We start from the raw sequence: 26,534 nt of genomic DNA, 5'->3' as shown, positions 1-26,534 counted from the left end.
TGGTCTAAGAAAATTAGATCAACTTATGGAGGCGGTGAATATATGGAATGATCATTGATAGAGGTTCTCCTGTATTTATTACTTATCCGATATTAAAATACTGTGCTACTAAAGCAGATATGAATGCAGTCTGGAAGAAAATGATGTCTAGAAGTGAACATAAATTATGAAAATAAATTTATAGCATGCCTAAAAAGTTGAACATTATAATATAAATACAAATGAAATTTTATGAAAATCAAGAGATGGAAGAGGTTGCTTTTAGTTTGTAAGTAAGAAGTTGTTATCATATGCGGTCAACCCTGAAAGACCCATCTGATTGCAAGATCAATGTAGCATTTAGTTTGAAGGAAGGATATGGCATGAAATAAGGTAGGAAAGAACACTGGAACTTGATTAAGAGCCACAATAATACTGATGTGTTTGTTTGAGAATTGGGAATGTATTAAGTGTTTGTCATAATTTCATCATCTCTCTTTCTCTCTCTCTCTCTCTCACACACACACACACACACACACACACACACACACACACACACACACACACACACACACACACTTCATAATTCTTCTAGTAATGGTAGCTCAGACATGCTCCTCCAATCAGGTCTGTTTATCTTTTCTTCCTCTAGTTTACTCTTTCATGCTGAATACCACCCTGAGCCCATCAGTCCTTCAAAGTACTATCTCCAACACACTACGTATATGTAAAACATATTTACCAGGTTTTTTTTTTTTTGTTTGTTTGTTTTTTTTTTTTTTTTTTTAGACAGAACCTCAAGCTGTCACCCTGGGTAGAGTGCTGTAACATCACAGCTCACAGCAAACTCCAACTCCTGGGCTTGAGCGATTCTCTTGCCTCAGCCTCCCAAGTAGCTGGGACTACAGGCTCTCACCACAACACCTGCCTATTTTTTGCTTATAGTTGTCATTATTGTTTGGCAGGCCCAGGCTGGATTAGTACCTGCCAGCTCTAGTGGATGTGGCTGGCACCTTAGGCACTTGAGCTACAGGCTGAGCCATTTTATCAATGTTTTGAACAAATGAAGGCTATTTCAAAGGCATATAATATAGTGACAATTTGACAATTGAAATTTTACACCTTTACTCTAAAACTTATGGACAATCCTCGAACAATTGAAATTTCTTCTCTAATCTCTCTCTCTCTTCTCAGAAACTCCTTTCCCTCACTCTGTTCTCCATATTCCAAGTTCTCTATAAGGACTTCACTTACAGCTTTTTAACTTAATATTTAACTTCATTTTTATTTTTTTATACAGAAAAATTTGATTTCTACAATCTTTCCAATATCCACCCATATACTCAAAGTTCTCTTTTTGAATTGTCACAAGTTTCATTAAGGAAGTATAGTAAACAAAAAGCTGTCTATTTTTTCAGAATCTAAGAAAAGTAATGTACAGTTAAGATTTTAATTTTATTTTGGCTTGTAAATATGAGCCTCAGTCATGGAGACATGATCTTGCATTTGTTTTTGCTTTGTTTGATCAGATATGACATTTTCTACCCAGAGAAAACAAAGTGGAAGTGCAGTTTGTACAGGGTATTTAGTGAAGGTCTGTCTAGGAAAATTATTTAAACAAGTGTCTCATACACGATAAGCACACAACAAATGCCAAGAATTAAAATATTTCTTGTATGTGCTTGCTGAAGCTACTAACCTGGGACCAGATTGGAAATTTTCATTTCTATTGAGTCATATGTCTCCACTATGTAAGCTTCCCTAAGTAGCTTTGTAGCTCCCCTACCAGCTCAATCAGAAAGAAGCCCACTGCTTGGTTAGCGTTTTGGATGATCATGGGCATAGCGTGAAATATGAGGATTGCAAGGGCAGCTGCTCTCCAACTTGTTGAGATGCTTGTAAAATATGGAACGTGATCTTTGAAGACGCTGTAGGCAGTAATTGCCTAAGCCATCTACCTCCAAGTAAGGTGGTATAATAAAGATTTGCCACTATCTCTCTCCATAAACTCAGTTTTGCCATATGCTTTCTTGGGAGAAATTGCTCACAAGTATCTTTTCTCTATTCAATCAGGTCCCTTCTTTAGGAGGTCACTGAAAATTTTCCTAATTTAACTGTGTAAATGGCAACCCTTCAATTTAACAAGATGAATGCGCCTAGCATATTATATGAATTTCCTCATTTTAAAAGGATCTGAGAGATAAAAATATTGGAATCTTCATGCCTACATTTTCTCTGAAAGTTTTAAAGGTCTGTTAACCAAAGCAATGAATTTGTAAATGTATGTAAAGAAAATGTAGAAAGCTGGATGACAAAGGAAGACACAGACCACTAGAGTGATGTTGAAAATGACCCATAGACAACAACGACTAAAAATTTTTCAAAAACTCAAAAACTAATATCTTAGTTTCTTAACTTCAATAAAGGACATTCTTATAGACATTGTCAGGCATTGTTCTTTGTACTTCATGGAAATGTCATTTTGTAATATATATTTAAATTTATTTATAATTCGTAAATAAAATAAGACAAATATTCATGTAATTATGAGGCAGAAGTTATGTGGTGTTTCAAATTTTATATCTGTCAAAAGAAAGAGATAATATGCTTAATTTGAGTGATCAGAGAAATCTTCCTGGAGAAGGTAATATTTATTATACCACTAAATTAGAGGCAAGATTTAAGTAGAAGATTATAAGTTAAATTTAGGTGAAGAGCAAGAGCTAAGACAGAGTCAAGAATAAGCAATGCGCGATTGGAAAAAAAAGAGTCCTCGAAACTTTCGGGAATGTACATTATGCATAGGTAAGCAAGGAGTTTGCAGGAAGTGGTTTTGGGAGACACAAATAGAAAACTGAAAATACTATTAACTGTCTGCTTGACAACCTGTCATAAGCCTAACATCAGCAGGATGCAAAAATACTGAATTGATATTATAAACTTTGATTCAGAAGTGGCGTTTCGGAAGATGTGTGGATTCAACATAAGAAAACAATGGACTGAACAAGTTATGCATGGGGAGAAAGAACAAAAATAAAACCACAAATCTTCTCAATTAAAAGGAAACATCCGTACAAGTTTACAACTCTTTGGAGAAATTCAATGTTAAGAAAAGAATATATAATAAAGAATCAAGCAATGAGAATAGGACTTTCTTACAGATGAAGTTATATGGGCAGGGCACTTGGAAGAATATTTCAAAGTAAGTACAATTGTGGTACTCAGGGAAGAAAAACAGGCAAGACTTTTATTAAAGTAGAGACCAAGACATATGAAGTAAAATTTTATCTATTCTCTACCCAGGGCAACAGCTTGAGACTCTGTCTCAAAAAAGAAGAAGAAGAAACCTTTTAAATGCAATTTAAAAAGTAAAGCTAATGGAATAAGTTCTTATTTATATAAGATCAATGATAGGCCAAACAAATGAATTGATAATATTAGAGAATTCCATCAGAGTTCTACACAAAAATCTGTGTGTACACTTGTATGTCTGTGAAATAGAGGTAAGAGAATTGCAGCATAGAGGACAGGATTTAATAGTCATCTAGTAGGAGTTCAAGAAACAAGGAAAAAGGGGAAATACAGAAGCATTGATAGCCAAAAAGAATATTTCTTAGAAGTTTTCAAAACTACAGAAAAGCACAAGTCTTCACGTTTAAAGAAAACTCTAATTTTTGAGCAAGTAATTGTTGCCTGTAGTAATAATCCTAACAAGACTTCAAAATACCAGAAATAATGACATAGACTCCCTCACTAACTTTCCAAAGCTACTAGACCATGAGAACAAATATTTGATAGTGCAGGAGGAAAATGATAGTCCAGACTTTTATAACCAGCTAATCTAACTTTCGTAGATACAGGCAAAATAATAACACTTAAAGATATGCAAAATATAAAACCGTAGAACACATGACCTCTCAATAAAAGAAATAAAAACAAATAGTCATCAGCTTCAAGAAGAGTAAACCCAGAGGAAAGCACATGAACTGATTTAAAAAGTCAGCTTTAAATTAATAAAAATGTAAGTAAGCTATTTCTAAGGAACACAAAAGTAACAAAACTAAAACTAAATGTTATTTCTAGTTATGTCTTTTGTCTTTAGCTACTTAAGTGAAACAATAATGCTGACTGTGTATATAAGCGAGTATAGGTTTTGGTGAGATAAAAAGAAGGTCAGATGATTAAGGAACTACTAGAACTTGACAAGGTAGGGATATACCATATGCTTAAATAAAAACAATGAGAACAGTGAAGGAAAAATAAATTTGAGAATTATTTTACTATAATCTACAAGGTTCAATAAGAAAAAGCAATACAAGTATTAATGATACTAACATTCATTAATAAAAATCCACTTAATTTGCTGAATAAACTAGTATGTCAAAACAGCATTATTTAGCAATCCTTTTTCATAGTTTTCAATAAATTTCAGTTGCAGAATATTTATGTGTGCTATATTTCCATTTAAGTATTTCTCCATGACAAAATATAATCTTGGTTAAATGAAGTTTATTATTGAAGGAAGTGTGTTAAGCAAATATAACTCTTCTATATGTCAAGATGTGATGGTAAAAACAAACACAATTTGTTGTTATAAGTATTTCATTCCAACTGGAAGCTTTTTCTGCTCTAGAAAGTGTTTGTTTTACTCTTAGGTGGTGGTGTACCCTGTGGAGAATGAATACAGAGAGGACGTAACCTTTCCTGGGCCTCCATTTTAATCACGCTCTTGCCTAATCTCCATTTCATTTCTTGGAGGCATTAGTCATCCTTAAAGAATGTCTTCTTGTAATAAATATACTGCATTGGGTTTAATGTGTTGACTTCTGCAGATATTTTTGTTGGGAGTACTGCATTCAAGTGTAATGTAAGCAGAGAACATTACCATTATGTTTTTATTATGAACACTGCAAATGAAGGGCAGTCACAGAATTGTAATTTCTAGGCTTTCCAGACATTTCCTACATTTGTAATCACTTTGTGAGAGTCATTGAATGGACACATAACTTTTGAGGCTTTGATCATTCACACAAGATATGATGGATTAGCTGCTAAAAAAAAAAATGGGTTTAAACATTTTTTTTTCCCCTGAAGAAACCAGAGCAAGAAAAGTGCATTTTTTCAACTATGAATTTATCTAGGGTCAAAGTAAACAAGAAAAGGCAATATAGAGTATACCAAAAAAAAAAAAAAAAAAACTAATGTTACTCATTATGTAGCTGGAATTTCCCTCTGCCAGGCCCTTGGTCTTCCATGCGCCACACGAGTGAGCAACAGTACAGAATTTATGTAAAGATAAACGATAGATAATGTAGCCTCAGCAGAAGCAAAAGGGGGATCCAGAATGGGAACCCCACCTGGGCCTTTGTCAAGGGGGTTATATACTGTCTTTTCTATCTTGCTGGCAGGGGGTTTAGGGAGATGGAATGTATGTCTGGAGTATGTCAAAACCATTTGGCACCAGGACCTGGGGCAGAGTTAATTTGAAAACTACCATAGTGCAGAGGATGCCCTGGCAGTCTCTGCTCCAGGCTGGACTGGTCAGGCCATTTTGTTGTTGTTTTTGTTTGTTTGAGCTAGTTGTGCCCAGAGAATGTGGCCTGCAAAGAGCCTGTTTGTGCCTAGAAATGAGGTCTTTGATGAGAATGATTTCTGAGCTCACCCAGGCTAGAAAATAGTCCCTACCAGCGTTGAGAGGGAGAGCCCTCTATCGATGACATTGATTTTTAATATTTAACTTCCACCTTCGTACTCAATATTTCTGTTTATGATCAGGTCGAATTTTTATCGTTGTTCACCTAAGCAGTTGGTGGGAGTAGTTGGCAAGGAGTTTGGATCATCCTATTTAATCTCTATGAAGTATCACAGGGTCTGAGTTAAATGCTCAGCCTCATACAGACAGGATTTAGAAGAAAAGAAGTTTACATCTCTGTGAGTGTATGTGTGTGTGCGTGTCTGTGTGTATGTGTGTGTTTAGTGCAAGAAAGGAGGATGGGAAAAGAGAGAGATAAAAAAAAGAAAACGCATGTGCGCTTAAAAGCCTGAGCTAGAAGGCAAGATATTTATGGCCATTTATCCTGGAGTTCACTGTAGGTCCTGCTTGAAGAATTTCTCTAAACGCAGACATTTGTTTCTTTTGTCTGTGAGCTCCTGCTTCCCACTCACTGGCCCTGTGACTAAGACTTTTGCTAGAGGAACATTTCCTGGGACTCAGGAAATCTAATAGAACACCTATGTCACCCTGTGCTTTTTACTTATGTCTTAGTTTTGCATTGCCGCTATAAAATATTACCACCCTCTTATTACCTTAAAGTGGCACAAATTTATTATCATCCAGTTCTGGAAGTTAGCAGTCTGGAATCCATTTCCCTGGGCTAAAGCCAAGGGGTCAGCAGGGCTGAGTTTCAAGAGACCCTGAGGAGAATCCCTCCCCTTTTCTTTTCCTCTTTGCGGCTGCTTGTGTTCTTTGGGTTTTGGCCACTCTACATTCAGAGCACATGGCTCGAATCTGCTTCCATCATCTCTGCCTTGTCCTCTCCTGTTCCGCTCTGATCTCCTGCTTCTTTCTCATAAGGATTTCTGTGTTTATGCAATACTCACCGGATAACACCAAATAATCTCCCAAACTCAAAATAACTTACCTGCAAAATCTCTTTTGCCATATCAGTGCATGTTTTGGGGGGTCATATTCAGCTTACTTCAGTTCATAAAATCATTGGTTCAGAAAGTAGTCTTCCCATTAGTGGAGAAAGCAGATCCTGAATAAACTAACTGCTTTTTCAGAACTCAGAATTAAAAAAATGCACTCATACAAGGACATGTTTTTATACTTATGCAATGCTGTATAGCCTAGTGTATGCATTAGAAAGGAAGAAATATATAAAGTTTATAATTCCAACTTTGCATTAGAAATCTTGAGAAAGAAGAGCAAATCATGCCTAAAACAAGAAAAAAAGGGAAGCATTAAATATTAGCATACAATTCAAAAAACTGAGAGATAATACAGAAAATAAAAAATTTAAAAATGGAGATAATAAAACCTGTCATTAAAAAATTAACATAAATGATAAACATCTAGCCAAGCTGACCAAAAAAATAAATAAATAAAATAGTCATAAGTTACAAATATCAAAAATAAAAAATGGGCCTTCACTACTTAAACATATATATTAAAGCCTAAATGGAAATAATGTATACTGCACTATGCATACAATTTGAAATTTAGTTGTAATGGATCAATGTTATGAATGACACTTGTGCTAAATTCTATAAGCCAAACTTTGTCCATATAACAAAACCAGATAAAGATATTAGAAGAAAGAGAATTACCAACCTCAATGTCTCTAGAAAAATACATGCTGAAAAATCCCCAACAAATCCAACAATGTATACCATAAATTATAGAATAGACCAAGTAGAATTTATTCCAGGTATTCAAGGTTGTTTCAGTATTCTCAGTCTATCAATGTTATCTATCCTATTAAAAGATTAAATAAGAAAAATCATATGACTGTATCTGTTGCTGCAAAGAAATCTTTTGGCAAAATCTGATATCCAACTTTGATAAAATTTTCACAAATATTCCAGTTGAGGAAATTCTAAAAAATACCTGAGCAATACTCCTCAAAACTGTCTATGTCATTATAACCAGGGAAAGTCTGAGAATCTATCACAGGCAAAAGTAATCTTAGGAGACATGATGATTAAAGGTAATGTGGCTTCATGGATGGGATCCTGAAATAGAAAAAGAAACATTAGGTAAATCTAAGGAATATCAATAAAGCATGTGCTGTAGTTAGTAATCACATATCAGTATTGGCTCATTACTGTGACAGACATACCATACTAATATGAAGGTTTTCATTGATACTGTTGCTTTGTTTTTTAGTTCAGATTAATAAGAGGGTACAAATGACTAGGCTACATTGTTTGCATTTGTTAGGTAAAGTTCAAATTGTAGTTGAGCCCTTCACCCAGGGATTATGCTGTATACCTTACATTGTGACTATTAGGTGAGAGATTATCAATCATCTCCCTCTTCCCTTCTTCCCTTTCTCTTCTCTCTGGGAGGCTGAGACAAGAGAATTGCTTGAGCCCAAGAGTTTGATGTCGCTGTGAGCTATGACGGCACTGCACTCTACCAAGGGCCACATGGTGAAACTGTCTCAATAAATAAATAAATACAACAAGAATTTGAAAACTCTACTCATATATTTTCTTCAAATATTTTATTTTAAAAAAGAATGCAATTTTTGTCATAAATATGAGTGGTGATATTTTAGGGAATGTGTATGATATTCATTGATTTGGAAGAATAGGAGAATCAGTTCAAATGATGATATGAGATAGCAGTATTGAAGATTACATATATAATTTTTGGTTAGTTGCTATACATTTTTTTTTTAAGGACCACTTTCAGCTTAGCTTTTAAAATATTAGCCCTTCTAGGAAAGACTATAGATTTGTTTTCTACTACCATGTTTTTTTAACCTGAAACTATATTTGCATTTTAATATCTGGATTTCAAGGTATTTTGAAAGCTTAAGCAAACTAAAAAGTTTATGAAAATAATTAAATTAATATGTCTTTATTACAAATCAATCTTTTCTTAATAATATAGTAAAAATATGTGTGCATTTTAGCATAATATATATTTTTCCAATAGATTCCATGAATGATAGCTTTAAATAGTCTTGGCTCATAGAATAAGAAGTCGTTTACACAAAATGACTGCTTATTTGAAGGGGAGACACATAGCTACTTCCACGTGTTTCATGAGCGAAAATAATATAGCTATAAGGTAATTATTACTTCATCTCATTTATATTCTCTGTTTAATAATAAAGAAACTGAATAAAATTTCTCTCATATACTAAAGGGGTGTATGTACACGTGCCCATGTGGGGTTTCATGTGGACATGCTGGTATGTTTATTTAGGACATTGACATGGATTTTAATTTGTTTCTCTTTTCTTTTTCTTTCCTTTTTGCTCAGGCTACAGTGTTATGGCCTCAGCCTAATTCACAGCAACCTGAAACTCCTGGGTTCAAGCAATCATCCTGCCTTACCTTCTCTAGCAGCTAAGATGACAGGTGCCCACCACAATGAACAGCTAGTTTTTCTATTTTTAGTAGAGGTGGGTTTCGCTCTTGTTCAGGCTTGTCTCCAACTCTTGAGCTCAGGGGATCCTCCTGCACTGGCCTCCCAGAGTACTAGGATTACAAGTGTGAGACACCATGCCTAGCCAAATGTATTCCTCTTTGAGACCATGTAAATAAGATGTGTTAAAAACAGTAGTTCTCTAGGCTATATCTTTGAGAAGAACACATAGGGCAGATTACTGGAAAGTCATGGATACTCCCCTACTCAAGATAGGAGACTGATAATTGTGATTTTAGGGGGGTTTCTAAACATTGCCTCCCAAGAAGTTAAAAAATGAAGATTAATGCTGTTAAAATCTAAGTTGAATCATCCCATGATTTAATCATCTCAATTTAAACCAGCAACTGTAGCCCCTGCCTATTTTAAAATAGGCAGTGATCATAAAGTGCACTACACAGAATCAAATTCATCTTTAGACATTTATACAAGTCAAAAATGTCTCCTAAATCCTGAACTGGTTCATCTTTCCCTTAGTCTTTCACCCCCTGGTTTACGCTTCCAGGCCACATTCAAAAAATAAAAGAAGAAGAAGAAAAGTCTGACCTTTTTGTGTCTTGGTGGTCACTGCAATTCATCACCTTGATAACTGTTCCAGAATGTTTTCCAAAGTGTCAACATCTATTAAAAGGTTAAGGACAGAAAGCAGGTGTATGAAATATGCTATAAATTCTTCAAATCATGGGAGTATTTTTTAAGTAATGGATTTTGGATACAGTTGATATTGTTCTTCATTTTTAACTCTTTTTATAAATATTGCTCAATAATGATACTGAGTTTACAAATTATCTATAATCTTATTAAAGTCCAAAATTAGAAATTTTGATTGATGCGAGGTAAAGATACGCTTATTTCTAATGTATAAATCTAAGTTCACTGTCAAATGAAATAGCTTACATTTTACTTATTTTTAAAAGTATTGAGGGCAGTGCCTGTGGCTCAAAGGAGTAGGGCCCTGGCCCCATATGCCGAAGGTGGTGGGTTCAGGCCCAGCCCTGGCCAAAAACTGCAAAAAAAAACAAGTATTGAGATGAAACAAAATATGTGGCAATTTTTAAAATAATAAAAAACATATTACCTAACATATTTGTTAGATAATATACTTGTTAAGTTTTATGATACCTAACATGAAATAATTAATATATTAATTTTTAATAAAATTTATGAAAAAAGTACCTTCAAAATTATTTAATGTTTTTGCACTTTTTAAAATGTGTCTTCTTTTTTTTTTGTTTTTGGCTGGGGCCGGGCTTGAACCCCCCAACTCCGGTATATGGTGCCGGCACCCTACTCCTTGAACCACAGGCGCCGCCCTAAAATGTGTCTTGATTTCTCTTAGTTCTTTGCTCTTCCATATCTACATATCTGATATATATCACATAGATCATGAACATAGTACATGTATCATATATATTTGATATAGCCGTGACAAATTTAATAACTTGACCAATCTCTTTGTATTTCACTTTTATTGATTTTTTTTAAATCTTTGACACAGGTAAATAACATCCTGCTTAATTTGTTACTTGGCAATTCTTTTCAAACTTGAAAACTGTTAGAAGCAAACTACGTATTTAGAACAAAAATTGACAGTTGAACAATGAAAGAAAGATAAAAATTTTGGTGTGACCAGTTCTACAAAACACTATGGATTAATTATGAATTTCACACGATAAACTTTATATCTGGTCAGATGAATTCATTATGGTGCATGTTAAACAGCATTAAATTTTAAAAAACCAAAATGATTTCATCCTATGAGCATTTGTGAAACTTTTATATTTTAGCCCAGTTGCATATTTAATAGCTTATACTCTACAAAGCAGCAGCAGCATTATGAAACTACTAAATAATTGAAAACTGTGAGAATGACATAAAGAAATGTTATTAGGATTTTTCATTTTTTATTACAGTCAATTAGATACTCAAATGCTAATAACTTTTGAGACTGTGCATATATCTGCTTAAAAGAGAAGGCAGGAAAAAATTATCTGTGTTCTAAGTGACAGACCAGAGCATAGAAATGTTCACAACCAAAGTTTCAAAGATTCTGTTTGCTCAGCATATTAAGAAAACTCTGGTGACAATAGGGAGAAATGTTTTAGCTGTTATTCACTAAGCTTCTTAAATAATATTAATTTATGTAACATCTAAATTACTACTCCTAGTAAATCTACACCTTTCTACTAATGTATGTCTTTTCAAGCAAAACAAAAGCATCTGATGTCAAGGCACAGCATGGGGCTCTTAGCAGTTCTATTCTGCCTGTAATCATAGTTTGCAAAAACTATGCATCGGTATTTTGGTAACTACTAATGAATCAGTTAATCACTTATATCTTCAAGTTTAGGAAAACAATTAGCTTCTATCCGGGAGTACACCACATCCACCGGATCACATTATGATCAATTATCTTGCAATGTAGTCCTCTCTGGCCATCTTGAAATCAGATCTAAGTAATTTAGATGTCTTGACCTGTCATTGTGTTTTCTTGCTTTTTTCCCCCAGTTCTTGTCTCACCCCTTGATTAAGCTGGACCATACACTCCTACATCAGCCTCTCTGTCAGCCTATTAACAAAAGTCACACGTTTGAGCTAATTTTTAAAGCCATTTTTCAGAGCTTCTCCTAATCACGCATTTGACATCACGGGCTTTGTTTCACTGTTATTCTACACAGGCCTTTAACATTAACTCCAATCTCTATAATTCCTATTTTCCTAATGGACACTTTCAGAAATTTAGTGATTTACATTCACATAGCTGGATCCATATGTACTCAACTCCCCTACTATTTATGCATTTCTTCAAACAATTGTAATTAACATTTATCTTTGGACTTCATACTGTACTAAGTGCTATAACTTCCTTAATGAACAAAGTTAACGTAAAGAAATGTACGATCTCCTGGGGTGATCAAATTAAACCAAAAGAGTCTTGAGAAATGGTTTAAGCAGCATGGAGGTATGTCAAATGCAGTCATAAAGTAATAAGAGAAGGTGTGTCTGGGTGACTTATGTGAGTACAGAAGAGGGAGTTGTAATAGTCCAAGTGGGAAAGATAGGTGTATTAGAATGCCAGTGCTGCTGTAACAAAATGCCACAAACTTGGTCACTTAAAGAACATTGTTAAGTTGGAGATTAAGGTGTTGGCTGGTTTGTTTACTTCTGAGGTCTCAATCTTGCTCCTTGGCTTACAAATAGCCACCTTTTTATTATGTCTTAACATGGTCTTTTCTCTGTGAGTAAACCCTGTGTGTGTCTTAAAAGGACATTGCCATATTGGATTAAAGTACCATGCTAGTGGCCATATTTAAACCTAATCACATTTTCTTTCTCTTTCTTTTCTCTCTCTCTCTCTTTTTTTTTTTTTTTTTTTTTTTTACAGTTTTATGTCACCCTCGGTAGGGTGCTGTGCTGTCACAGCTCACAGCAACCTCAAACTCTTGGGCTTAAGGGATTCTCTTGCCTCAGCCTCCCAAGTAGCTGGGACTATAGGCACCCACCACAATGCCAAGCTATTTTTTTTTTCGTTGTTGTTGCAACTGTCATTGTTTAGCTGGCCCAGGCTGGGTTCAAACTTGCCAGCCTTGGTGCATGTGGCCGGAGCCGTAACCACGGTGCTACAGGCGCTGAGCCCCTAATCACATTTTCAAAGGCTTTCTCTCCAGATATGGTTACATTCTGATTTCCTGGAGATTGAGAAGTATGTGTGTGTTAGGAACATAATTTAGCTCACAGCAATGAATCTAGAGTGAAAAGTTCAATTCAATCAAAAATTGCAGTATATAAAAATCTCCTGGGAAAGAGAATGTAAAGGGATCACATAGAATTCATCATGGCTAGAAAAGAGATTTGGAGAGAGTCACAAAGTGCAAGAGATGGCTTAAGTAAAAAGGACCAGATCAAGAAGTCCTTACAGGTAGGTGGTTGCCAAAATGCAAGTTCTTTTTCTCTGAACACACAGATGACATCTTTTGGATTCCTCATTATATGTTACTATGGAACTTATTTCCAGCCAAAGAGTATGATTAAAATGTAGAAGTAGGATTTCTAGGCTTGTAAAAAGCGGCAGTACCTCTAATCCTTCCCTCCCTCCCTCCATCCCTCCCTCCCTCCCTTCTTCCTTCCTTCCTTCCTTCATTCCTTCTTTCTTTTAATTTCTAGAAGCAGATTATGAAAAAGAAATGGGATGTGACAGAGCAAAAGGAAAGAAGGAATGTGGGGGCCCGAATCAGTGTACTGATGGGAACTGACTAAAAACACAGGAATAGCCATGCGGATGCTCCATAAACAAGTATTTAACATTTCTGTTATTGAGCCAGTGTACATTTGGGGTAATTTATTTGATATTATAGCCTAATCTTCCCTAATACACCTAGATGATTATATTTATACACTTTCTAGAAACATTTCCTAAAGTGTCTTAAAAATTTCAGATAATTTAAAGAAGGGGAATCAGATCTATGATTTAGAACCTAGCCACAGTGAGATGTATGTATTAAAGGAACATGACATTGCAGACAAGTTCAAGTCTCAGTAATTATCATGAGATGAGGGTAGCCTAAGGCGGTGAGTGGGAATTTAAAAACAGTAAATAGCAGCTATTTTCTGGCAACTATTAATTTTATACAATGAGAGAAATGGCAAAAGAGGAAAAGGATTCGGGGGTGATATACAAGCATCTACTTTAATGATTGAAATTAGGTCTTGTCTGATTAGAGGTTGAGAGGTACATATAATATATTCAGCTTTCAACTAATTTTAGTGTCCACATATCTTCCCTGTGGAGATATGAGTGATTTTGAGGTACAAGTCTGGAATTCAACAGAATACCAAATGTTGAAGATAAAGATTTGGGAAAGAATCTGGTGCAATGGCTCATGCCTATAATCCTAGCACTCCAGAGGCAGAGGTGGGAGGATCCCTTGAGGCCAGGAGTTTGAGACGAGCTATTCAGCCATTAAAAAAAATGGAGACTTTACATCCTTTGTATTAACCTGGATGGACGTGGAAGACATTATTCTTAGTAAAGCATCACAAGAATGGAGAAGCATGAATCCTATGTACTCAATTGTGATATGAGGACAATTAATGACAATTATGGTTATGGGGGGGAAACAGAAAGAGGGAAGGAGGGAGGGGGGTGGGGCCTTGGTGTGTGTCACACTTTATGGGGGCAAGACACGATTGCAAGAGGGACTTTACCTAACAATTGCAATCAGTGTAACCTGGCTTATTGTACCCTCAATGAATCCCCAACAATAAAAAAAAAAAAAAAAGAATTAGTCTCTGCCAAAAATAGAAAAATTAGCCAGGTGTGGTGGTGGAAACCTGTAGTCCCAGCTGCTCAGCTACTCAGGAGTCTGAGGCAGAAGAATCGCTTGAGCCCAGGAGTTTGAGGTTGCTGTAAACCAGGGCAATGACACGGCAAGGCACTTTACCTAAACCGAAGAGTGAAGAGTGACACTCTATCTCAAAAAAAAAGGTGGGGGGAAGAAGCCTATTTGCATTCTCACCCTCTGCGTATTGAAGCTATCAATCTGCATCTTTGTTTTCCTGGTCAAGCCACTTCTACAATTCTCATACGAAAGTTGGACATGCATATTTGACCCATCTATAGATGTGGTCTTGGTGTATAGTCTGTTAAACTAGCCTATATATTTATTATTTTTACAAAATAAAGGGAAAAATAAAACATAATAAACAATTTTAATGAGAATACTCTATACTCAGGGTTCTCTAGAGAAACAGAATAGATGATATAAATATAATTTAAATATAGATATAAATGACATATAACAGAAGTTTTGTTTGGGGAATTGCGTCACATGATTACAAAGGCCAAATAGTCCTACCATGTGCTATCTGCAATCTGGAGAACCAGGAAATCTAGGCATGCAATTCGGTCTAAGTCACCTAAGAACCAGATGAGTGAATGGTCCCCAAGCTTGAAGGCCCAGAACCAGGAGTTCTGATGTTGGAGGTCAGGAGAAGATGGATGTCTAATCACAAAACAAAGAGAGAGAAGTCGCCTTTACTTTGTCTTTTTGTTCTGAAAACTCAATGGATTAGACGATGCCCACCCACACTGGTCAAGTTAAATCCTCTTTATTCAGTCAACTAATTGAAATGGTAATCTCTTTCAGAAACATTCTAAAAGAAACACCCAGAAATAATGTTTCACAAGCCTTGTAGGCATCACTTACCTAGTCAAGTTAACAGCTTGACTAAAATCAGCTGTCACATGCACATACAAATGTATGAAAAAACTGCCTCTGAAATACTTTACCAAAAGTAAATGTTGCTTGCTTTATTTATCCTTGCCTCTGGGTTTTTCTATGTGTGCATATATATGTCTGTGCACATACAATTCAGATTGGAAAGAGAAATTCTTTTTTTTTTTTTTATTTATTTGAGACAGACCCTCAAGCTATTGCCCTGGGTAGAGTGCTCTGGCATCACAGCTCACAGCAACCTCCAATTCCTGGGCTCAAGCGGTTCTCCTGCCTCCGCCTCCCAAGTAGCTGGGACTACAGATGCCTGCCACAACACCTGGCTATTTTTTGGTTGCAGCCATCCTCGTTTGGCAGGCTGGGCTGGATTTGAACCCTCCAGCTCAGGTGTATGTGGCTGGTGCCTTAGCGGCTTGAGCCACAGGCACCGAGCTAGAAAGAGAAATTCTTTACAGATTTTAGTTTGATATTTCATGTGGATTGTATTATATATAGGACAATATGTATATATATGTAGTCCAATAGATTTTATAGTCCTATATATTTATAGGATTTATAAATACAATCCATATAGATACTATATACATTTTATGTATATATATATATAGTATCAAATCTATTGGACAATTCCTAAACATATATCTTAATGTAAAGAGAATTCTAATCCATAATATGTATGTGTGTCTATATATATATATATATATATATCAATTTATTTAGGTCTTTTTTAATGGCATTTTAATAAAATTTTATAATATTTATCTCACTGGTTTTTTACACTTTTGTTAGATTTACTCATTATTATTGCTGTTACAGCAAATAGTTTGTGGTTTTTAACGATATTTAATTATTGATGGTATTTAGAAATACAAGTATTTTCATATTAATTTTATATTCGTAATACATGTTGAATTCTGAAATTCTAACAATTTATGTATAGCATTGTGTGGTGTTTTAAGATTATTATTAGTTCTTTTTTGTTGTTGTTGTTGTTGTTGTTTTTGCAGTTTTTGGCCGGGGCTGGGTTTGAGATAGTTGGGTCTCTGGTCTATGGGGCAGCACCCTACTCCTCTGAGTCACAGGTGCCGCCCAAGATTATTTTTGATATACTTGTCCACTTTTAGAATGTATATCTCATTTGCCTCTGGGTAGTGCTTCCAATATACTGTTAAATGCAATTAGGCATTGTTGTTTTGCTCTACATCTTATAATTAAGCATATTTGCTGCATTATGGGCATACCCCATAATGTGTATAAAAATACTATTAGCTGGTGATGAAAATATATCCTTTCCTATTGTATGAGTATAAAGTGTGACCAAATTTTCTAGTCAATCTTTCAATTTAAGTCATGTGACAAACTTCAGCAAAAACGATTAAAGTGATGCTTATGGACCAAGTAGAGTGGATCACGGCTATAATCCTAGCACTCCAGGAGGCTGAGAGGGGAGGTTCATTTGAGTTCAGGGGCGTAAGACCAAGCTAAGCAAGAGTAAGACCCCATGTCTACCAAAAATAGAAAAATTGGTCAGGCATTGGGTGGGCACCCATACACTCGACTACTTGGGAGGCCGAGGCAGGAAGATTGCTTGAACCCAGGAGTCTGAGGTTGCTGTGAGCACTGTACTCTAGCCGGGACAATGGAGTGAGACTCCACTTCAAAAAGAAAAATGATGCATAATTAATATCATTTCAGGATTTTTCCTGGAAAATATGCAAATATGCTCTCCCACCCACCCTAAACATAAAAACCTTCGAAGGATGACCAAACATCCCAATTTGGGAAAATAATGGCTTACACAGAGCATTCTAGAAACATTAGTAACAATTTCCCTTGTTATTCTTAAAAGATGTGTTCCATTTAGAACAAGACATTATATAGATATCAAGAAGCAAGACAACTGAGCATGAGAGCTGTTCAACAATACGAATCCACCCTGGAGGGTTGAGTGAAAACTAAACATACTGCTTTTCATCTCTAATACAATATAGTTATGCTACAAATGTTATCAGGCTGTGAGAATACCCTTTGCTGACTAGATTAAAATTTCTATCACAAATGGTTTGAAATTCTATAAAAACACGGATTTGTCAATTAGGTGAACACATGAATTATTTTTCTTTTAACATGCTAGTGAATTACATTATTTAATGTTCTAAAGTCAAATCAGCCTTGCATTTCTGGAATGAATCCAATTTTATTTCCAGATTCATGATTCACAGGGGAAGCATTTTATGTAATATTTTTACAAGCGTACCCATGAATAAGATTAGCATGGAATTCTCTATTTGATGTCTTTATAAAACTTTGTGTCAAAGCTTTCCTTGTATTATAAGTTGAAAGCCCTGAAGTAGTATGAGGATTGAAATTATTCCTTAAAATTTAGTATAATTCGGGCGGCGCCGGCCCCATATATCGAGGGTGGCGGGTTCAAACACAGCCCCGGCTGAACTGCAACCAAAAAATAGCCGGGCGTTGTGGCGGTCACCTGTAGTCCCAGCTACTCAGGAGGCTGAGGCAGGAGAATCGCTGAAGCCCAGGAGTTGGAGGTTGCTGTGAGCTGTGTGATGCCACGGCACTCTACCGAGGGCTATAAAGTAAGACTCTGTCTCTACATAAAAAAAAAAAAAAAAATATTAGTATAATTCACTGAACAAATCAAAGCATTAATTGTTAATATTAATTTGTTGCAATATTTTAAAATATTGATTTGATTGAAATAAATATGAGACTAAATTTCTGTGAGCAGGATTTATATTGAAAAATGCAAGTTTTTCAACTAAGATTTTTTATTTTACATTTAACTTTTCACATTATTACTTTGCCTCTGTTTTCATTTGAGATATTTTCCTCCTTATCCCTTGCCAGATATTTCTTTATTTTGTTAACTTTCAATGAAGATTTAAATTTTTTGTTTTGTTTTGTAGAGACAGAGTCTCACTTTATGGCCCTTGGTAGAGTGCCGTGGCCTCACACAGCTCACAGCAACCTCCAACTCCTGGGCTTAAGCGATTCTCTTGCCTCAGCCTCCCGAGTAGCTGGGACTACAGGTGCCGGCCACAGCACCCGGCTATTTTTTTTTGGTTGCAGTTTGGCCGGGGCCGGGTTTGAACCCACCACCCTCGGTATATGGGGCCGGCGCCCTACTCACTGAGCCACAGGCGCCACCCAAAGATTTAAAATTTTTATATTCTGAATTTTTTCCTATTTCAATAAATTCTGCTTTTAATTTTAATGTTTGGGATTCATTGTGGGTACAAAGAATTAGATTACACTGATTGCATTTGTTAAAGTTCCTTTTGTGTCCAGCCACCAAGAGGTGTGACATACACCCAAATACCCCTTCTTCCCACACCATTATTTCATCCCCTTATCCCATCGTAGGATACCAACATGAGGGAGAGACTTCTTGCAACCTGGGGAGAGTTGACCTAAGTGGAAAGGTGGGAAATGAAGAAATACAATTACAATATCGGAAAGATGGGGAGAGGGACACAAAGACAGGAGTCAAGAGCTAGGCTGGTGTCAGAGGGCTGACACAGCTGATGACTGCAGCCAGCCCCTGAACCGTGGAAACAGATTTATACAGCATCTTAGCAAGATTGCATAAATCTTAACACATGGGGTAAAGATCAACCTTAAAGAAGGAAGACTGTGCTGGCCGATGAGCTATGTGACTTTTGACAGGTGAGAACAATGTTGTTAAGGGAGACTTGGTTTGGGGGGGTCACTTCCTGAGCATTACCCAGGCTCTGGGGGCCCTGCTGACCACAGCCCACTTACATATCCTTTTTATTTTATATGTTTGCCAATTCGTGAATAAACAATTTTAGTTGGAGTTGCTTAATTCCACCTCTACAGAAATAATGTCTTTAGCCAATTGGGCAGGACTACAGATGTCCAAATGAGACCCATGCATAACGAAATGACAAATAGTTATCACTAGAAAAAACTCAGAGGTGACTGGCTCACTGCAATGTCACACCAGCTTCTTCAGTTGTTCCATGTCAGAGGCTTCACGCTCCGCGATGTCTTGGCTCAGTGATGAACCTCCTGGGGTGTCAGTCTCAGTTTCTTCAAGAAGTTCCCTGGCTCTGTTCAGGGATCCAGCGAGGGCTGTCAGCTGTTCTAAGAAAAAGATACAAACATCCTCTCCCCCATATCAGAACAGAGTCAGGCCAAATACCAGTTAGAGGATCTTTCCATAGCATCTCAGGATGTTTAGAATTAGGTGAATTCCAAAATGGTTGCTGCTGTGTATCTCAGGATATCAAAATTCAAAGCAAAAAGGGCATGAGAGAGAAGCTTATGAAGTATACTGGGGTATAGCCCCCCTTTTATAATTTATAAATTTGAAGTTTAAGTGTGATGAGCATGTTCAACAATTCCTTGGTCCTGAGGATCATATGGAATGCCTGTTTTGAGAGAGAGAAAATGGAGCGAAAGGAAAATAAGGTTTTACTAGTATAAGCAGGACCATTGTCTGTCCTAAGGAGTCTTGGAATTCCTAAAACAAAAGCCTTTAAATTGCTGGGAAAACAGGAACTGAAGACCCCATTCTTGGCAAAGGAAAACACCCCCAGCAAAAAAGGAAAACTAAAAAGTAAGCTGAGTGAATCAGAACGAAGAAAAGTCAGCTAGTTTACATTTAAGCTAGCCATTGCTAGCAAGCTTCCTGCCTTTTCTGAAATTCTAGCCTGTTGGTGATACAGCTTACAAACACCCTGCTGGGTCTGTGAGCACTCTGAGGAGAATAATGGCCATAGAAAAGGCTATGACAATGTCCTAGGAAATAATACACCTTCTAAGGCATTTCTTGCCCATTAAACAGGCAAAGCAGATACCCATTGTGGAGATTTGCATTTACCTGGGGCAGAGACAAAAGGAGTATCTTGAGTTCTGAGATATGGGCAGAAGAGCTTATATTCCTTATCACAGAGGAAAATCCTCTTTGGTGGTGATGAGAGGAAAATGCCTCCCTCCCACTGATTCCTCAGAAGAGATTAAGGCTGGTGTCATTTTACTCTACAGAAAACTAGGGGAGCTTAACACCTCCCTAGAAATCTATGTGTGTGACCTCAAGCAGGAGGCTCTCTCAATACAAGGCTCAAATTTCAGATTATTGAAGGTTAATAATAATAATAGGAGCTGATATGATCAATCCAAGAAACTGCTGATGGCTTTGTTTCCTTCCTCATCTTACCCTCTGGGCAAACAGACTTCAATAAAATCAAGATGGAGCAAACACTCTGGGCCATTGCTGGAATCCCACGACAGGCAATGGACCTCTGAGCTCCCACTTTTAATTCTACTCTGTCTCTTGTCTTTCTTTACTCTAACTTTGTATTTCTTTAGTCGATCGCTGCCAGTTTCCACAGGTTTCATTGGACATTTCTCTTGGGGCGGGATCCCTCCATAAACAATGAGTAATAACATACTTAACAGCTTCAGAGCATGCAGAGACAAAAATGATAGCAGTTAGGTGCCAACTATAAGATGAACAAAAGAAAGTTTTAAAGAACATGAATCATATCCATTTGCCATAATTGACCTGATAAGAGATCAAGAGGGTTCACACCAAAAAGAACAGATGGTAAGCAAAACATCAGTAATTTGTGTGTGTGTGTGTGGGGGGGAATCCTAGAAGGTTTTCCTAGTAGGTTTCAGGTAGATAGAAACCTGAGCCCCTTTGCAGTAAAGGGAATGTTATTTTGTCTGCCTGCTTGGCAGCCTAATCGGCCCATTCTAACCTCCACAAGGAACAATCTCCTCTAAGCCTTAGCAACTGACTTCCAGTCATCTAGAGGGAGAGCCTCACCAAATAACTACCAAAGCCAAAGCAAAAGGAGCTGCAGGACCACATCAAGCATAGGCTTGTTCCAACTCCCCAAAGGCCACAGAAGAAAGAGACTGATGGTAGCCAGGTTGTGGCAGCACCTGTAGTCCCAGCTACTCGGGAGGCTGAGACAAGAGCATCGCCTAAGCCCAGGAGTTGGAGGTTGCTGTGAGCAGTGATGCCACAGCACTCTACCGAGGGTGATAAAGTGAGACTCTCTCTCTACAAAAAATAAAAAGAAAGAAAGAGAGAGACTGATGCTCTTGAAGGGCCGCCTTGCTGATCTGCAGCCTCTGGCACTGGGAAGTAACAAAGACTGTTTAGACATCTGATCTTGCGCAAGGGTCTTTTGTAATAGAGATGTAAGTGAATATTTTATCTTTAATCCCTTGCTTTGGTGCCACAAAAGATAGCAGCGTTATCAGTTCCTTCCTCGGGAAAACTTAACAAAGTGTTTCTGCAGCTTTTGCCCTTAACCTTACCGTTTCTAGAGTTTTTACCCTTAATCTTACCATTCCCAGCTTTAACCTAACAATTTCCAGTGAAATCACAGGCACGTAACATATACAAACACGCAGACATACAAACAGACATACAGAATTCTAACTGTACAGTTTCACCTTTCCCTTTTTTCACTTTTCTCATGGGGGCTCTCCTCACCTGCTTAGTTCCACTATCCCAGACCCTGGTCGCTGTTTGAACCAGAGGAGGAATGGCGGGGAATGAGGATTCCCTCATGTGCTTTAACTTACTTTTTCCTACTCAAGTCCACCATTTCAGTGCCACATGTTGGATACCGTCTCGAGAGAGGGACCTCTCATGACCCTCCTCAAGGAGGGAGAGTTGGCCTAAGTGGAAAGGTGAGAAACGGGGAAAGACAAAGCCAGAAAGATGGGGACAGGGACACAAAGAGAGACAGGAGGCCAGAGCTAGGCTGGCGACAGAGGACTGACGCAGCTGATGACTGCAGCCAGCCCCGGAACCGTGGAAACAGCTTTATTTATACACTATCTTAACAAGATTGCATAAATCTTAACAGATGGCATAGAGATCAACTTTAAAGAGGAAAAACTGTGCTGGCCGATAACAAAGAAAGTATGCTTGGGCTATGTGACTTTTGACAGGTGAAAACAATGCTGCTAAGGGAGGAGAAGTGGTTGGGGTCACTCTCTGAGCCTTACCCAGGCTGTGGGGTCCCTGCCAGCCACAGCCCGCTACCCCTGCTATTAGCCCATCTACTGTGTTCATATTAGACTTGAGTGTATTGGGTTCTTGCTTCTCCATTCTTGTGATGCTTTACTAAGAAGAATGTGTTCCACCTCCATCAGGTTAATGCAAAAGATGTAAAGCCTCCATCTTTTTATAATGACTGAATAATATTCCATGGTATACCTATACTGATACCAGAATTTCTTCTTCCTTAGGTCCTTGGTCTCAGGAATTGGAAGAATGAATCCATGGACAACAGATCAGTGGTCAGACAGGATTTACTTTACAGAAAAGAAGACAGAAACAGCACCAGAGCTCCTGACAGAGGGAAAAACCTAAGTTGGAAAAAGTCTCTCTCTGCCTGGATTCTTTGTCTCAGGGTCTGTATAGTTCTGTGGGTTCTTGGTAGTGACATTTAGCCAGGACTTGGTAACAAATGAATGGATACAGTCCCTTCTGCCGGGGCAAGATGAATGAGTGTATCGATGAATGGATATAGTCCATTCATGAAATTGCCCAGGCCAAGGAAATGAAGGGTCCCCTGCATGGGGGACGCTGTATCACCCTGGAACTGTGAAGTGCTCACAAGGGAGTAGTGCAGCTGCAGAAGGGTTCTCTAGGTCTAAGGGTGGTTGTGGGGTTGGCCCTGGCATCACCTCAGGTGGTGGTCTCTCCCAACTAACAAATCTTCTCTATATCTTCCTTATTATATGCTTGAATTCTTATATACAGAATCATTTTACTCTGCTTTCCATATTCCTTTCATAATTTTAATCTCTTTATCTGTGGTATAATTTAATAATCTCCATTGTATTTTCAAATTCAGAATTCCACTTTTCAGATCTAAAATAATTTTCATACTGTTCCTCATATTCTTCAAGAACAATATATTAACTGTTTTTCTAATAATTGTCATCAGTGCTTTTGAAGGTCAACCCTGTCATTATCATAGTCACTTGTAGTGTAATCACATTGTTAATCTTTCAGTTTTTAAACATTATTTAAAATACTCATTCTGTATTCTTCCTCAGTAATTCTCCTTTTTGCATTATTTATTAGGATGTTTTCTGTTGTGTTTTTTTTTTCTTCTTCTCCCCTATTACTTCACTCAGAGTTCTAGTAGGAAAATAGATATTCCTATGGATTTCTTGCACAGGAAAGGATTTAATTAGCAGAATAAAGACAAATGCTACTTTGGAAAGGCTGGGATACCAGAAGCCAATGATGGCACCAGTGGCTTTTAGAAAATCCCAAAATGTGGTAATTAATAAGATTTCTAGTCCAGGATCTCATCTAGCTGAGTCCTAACAAGGAAGACTGTGCACATCTTCTAGAAGTTGTGAGAAGAGGCAGGATATTGCAGCCCTTACTCTCAGAGGACGACACACCCAAACGACCAATTCTCAGGGGACACATCAACCAAAGGAAGTACCTCATCCTCTAAGCTGGATCTTCTACTAGATTTGCTTTTTAAACGTTATCATCTACATGTATGATCTTTGAGTTTTATTCTCCTTTAGTGAATATCTTAAGAAAAGCAAAGATAGTCATTAATATCAGCTGGCGATATATACCCAGATGGTGTTTGCACAAAGAGCATCACCGTGGGTATTTTATGATTTATTGATAGCTCAGCACATTTTTTTTTTTTTCTTTTTGGAAATGTATTGGGGAAACAATTTGAAGCCAGTGTTACAGGCAGATTATTTTGCAGGGAAATTGCTCCTGTTTCTGACAGTCGTATGAGTTCAGTTCTACTTTAAATAAAATGTGCATCCAGGATTGCCGGATATGCGGGTGGCATGAATTCAGTAAGCAAAACTATTGGGAGGTTGACTTGCAGTAACAAAACCTTAAGAAAGAAAATTTTCCCTCCTGAGACACAAGGTATAGACAGGAATTTTTCTTGTGATCTTATAATCTTAGACAGGAATTTTCTTTATAATCTACGTGACTGGAGATGTGGCTGCATCCTTGCAGTTCTGCTGAACCATTACAGTAAGGACTAAGTCTTATTTGATCCCACTTTAATGGAGCAAAGTTTCTCTTAGGAGCTTTGACACATTTCTTTTTTTTTTTTTTTGTAGAGTCAGAATTTCACTTTATGACCCTTGGTAGAGTGCCATGGCATCATACAGCTCACAGCAACCTCCAACTCCTGGGCTTAAGTGATTCTCTTGCCTCAGCCTCCCAAGTAGCTGGAACTACAGGTGCCCGCCACAACGCCCAGCTATTTTTTGGTTGCAGTTTAGCCGGGGCCAGGTTTGAACCCGCCACCCTCAGTATATGGGGCCTGCGCCTTACCGACTGAGCCACAGGCGCTGCCCGAGCTTTGACACATCTCAATACGTCTCTAGGTTTTATCCAAAGGTGGCCTGAAAGTTACTGTTTATCAAAAGTCTTTAAGACAAAGGCAAGTTCAGCACTCTGTGGACCTTCCTGGATCCCCCATTCATTTAATTGTCCTTCTCATTTAGCTTCAGAATATTCTATATTTCCTTTCCAAGTCACCTATTAAAAATATTTTATCAAGCATTCTTTAGATGTTTTCATCACAATGATGGATGTTTAATTTACCAGTTGTTACCAATAAAAGTCTATAAGGGTTTTTTTTTAAGCCAAAAAATGTGTATAGTAACAATGGTCATAAAATTATCAGGGAATTTCATGATATTAAGTTTAATCAAGATAATAAAAATGAGAAGTCACATAAAATATCTTTTTTTTTTTTTTTTTGTAGAGACAGAGTCTCACTTTATGGCCCTCAGTAGAGTGCCGTGGCCTCACACAGCTCACAGCAACCTCCAACTCCTGGGCTTACGTGATTCTCTTGCCTCAGCCTCCCGAGCAGCTGGGACTACAGGCGCCCACCACAACGCCCGGCTATTTTTTTGTTGTTGCAGTTTGGCCGGGGCTGGGTTTGAACCCGCCATCCTCGGCATATGGGGCTGGCGCCCTACTCACAGAGCCACAGGTGCCGCCCACACATAAAATATCTTTTTACAAAGATTGGAAAATTATTTTAGATGGAAATACAATGCTGACTTATGACAAGAAGTATTACTCTATATGTGCAAGCATATAAAGTATTTATTACGTATGTGCAAGCATATTTAATGATTGTTGAAAAACGTTTTACACCAGCCTTAATGGAATCATCGGCCTTTAAACCTAAAAAAGTGAGGTTTTGCTCACCTTTGCTCTACCTTTCTCCTCAACTAATTGCACAGAGTCTGCAACCAATAGATGGATAAGTGAATTACTTCCACTCAAAGCAAGAGAAATTCCACTCAAATTAATTAAAATTACGGACAAAAACATCTCACACAATAAAATGCACAAAAGTAGAGTTGGTTAAATCCAGGAATTCATGACATTATCTAAGACTCAGGTTATTTTAATTTTTGCACTTTGATTTAAAAAGCATGTCCTTATTCTTCTCAAGCCAGGTTTCTTCCTCTTCCTAAAACGACTTTGCTACCTCCAGATGTCACTTTCAACTATGACATTGTTTGAAGTAGGAAGAAATCATATGTCTCCTTTTGAGAATGAAGAAAACTTTACTGGATTTTTCCCAGAGGACTTTCTTTATGGCGTCAGGGCAAGATTTATTCTCCGGCAGATATGATTTTTTTCTGTTCACTGCAGAGGTAATCATCTTCTCATTATATGTTTAAGCTAATTAGGATTTACACCTGAGCCTTGCCCCAAAGGGTGCAATTGTACTGAGGTGTGAAAATATTTTTTTAATTGCTTTGATGTTAACGAGTAAAATGAATATAAAAGATGTTTATTGGCAGATAAAAGCAGAAAATGAACATTATTAAGAGTATCAGATTTTAGAAGTTTCCAGTGAAGAGTCTCTTCAATAATCCTTTATAATATTGAAATTAAGTTTGGCAATAGCTATAAAACACATCTCTTACCTAGAATTTTCTATGGACCTATCATTGTTATTTATACACTTTTTAATTGTAATCCTTAAAACAATTACATGAAATGCCCATTAGAGTTTCCCAAATGCTGTGTATTGGGAAATAAACTTCAGAAAACCTAATAACATTTTTCCAAGGGAATGTAACGATAAATAGCGACCTGATGTTGACCCCCAGAAACT

This window comes from Nycticebus coucang, chromosome 1 (assembly GCF_027406575.1).
Source record: "Nycticebus coucang isolate mNycCou1 chromosome 1, mNycCou1.pri, whole genome shotgun sequence".
Taxonomy (NCBI): domain Eukaryota; kingdom Metazoa; phylum Chordata; class Mammalia; order Primates; family Lorisidae; genus Nycticebus; species Nycticebus coucang.
The sequence above is the reverse complement of the archived record's forward strand: the minus strand, read 5'-3'. Positions refer to the sequence as shown.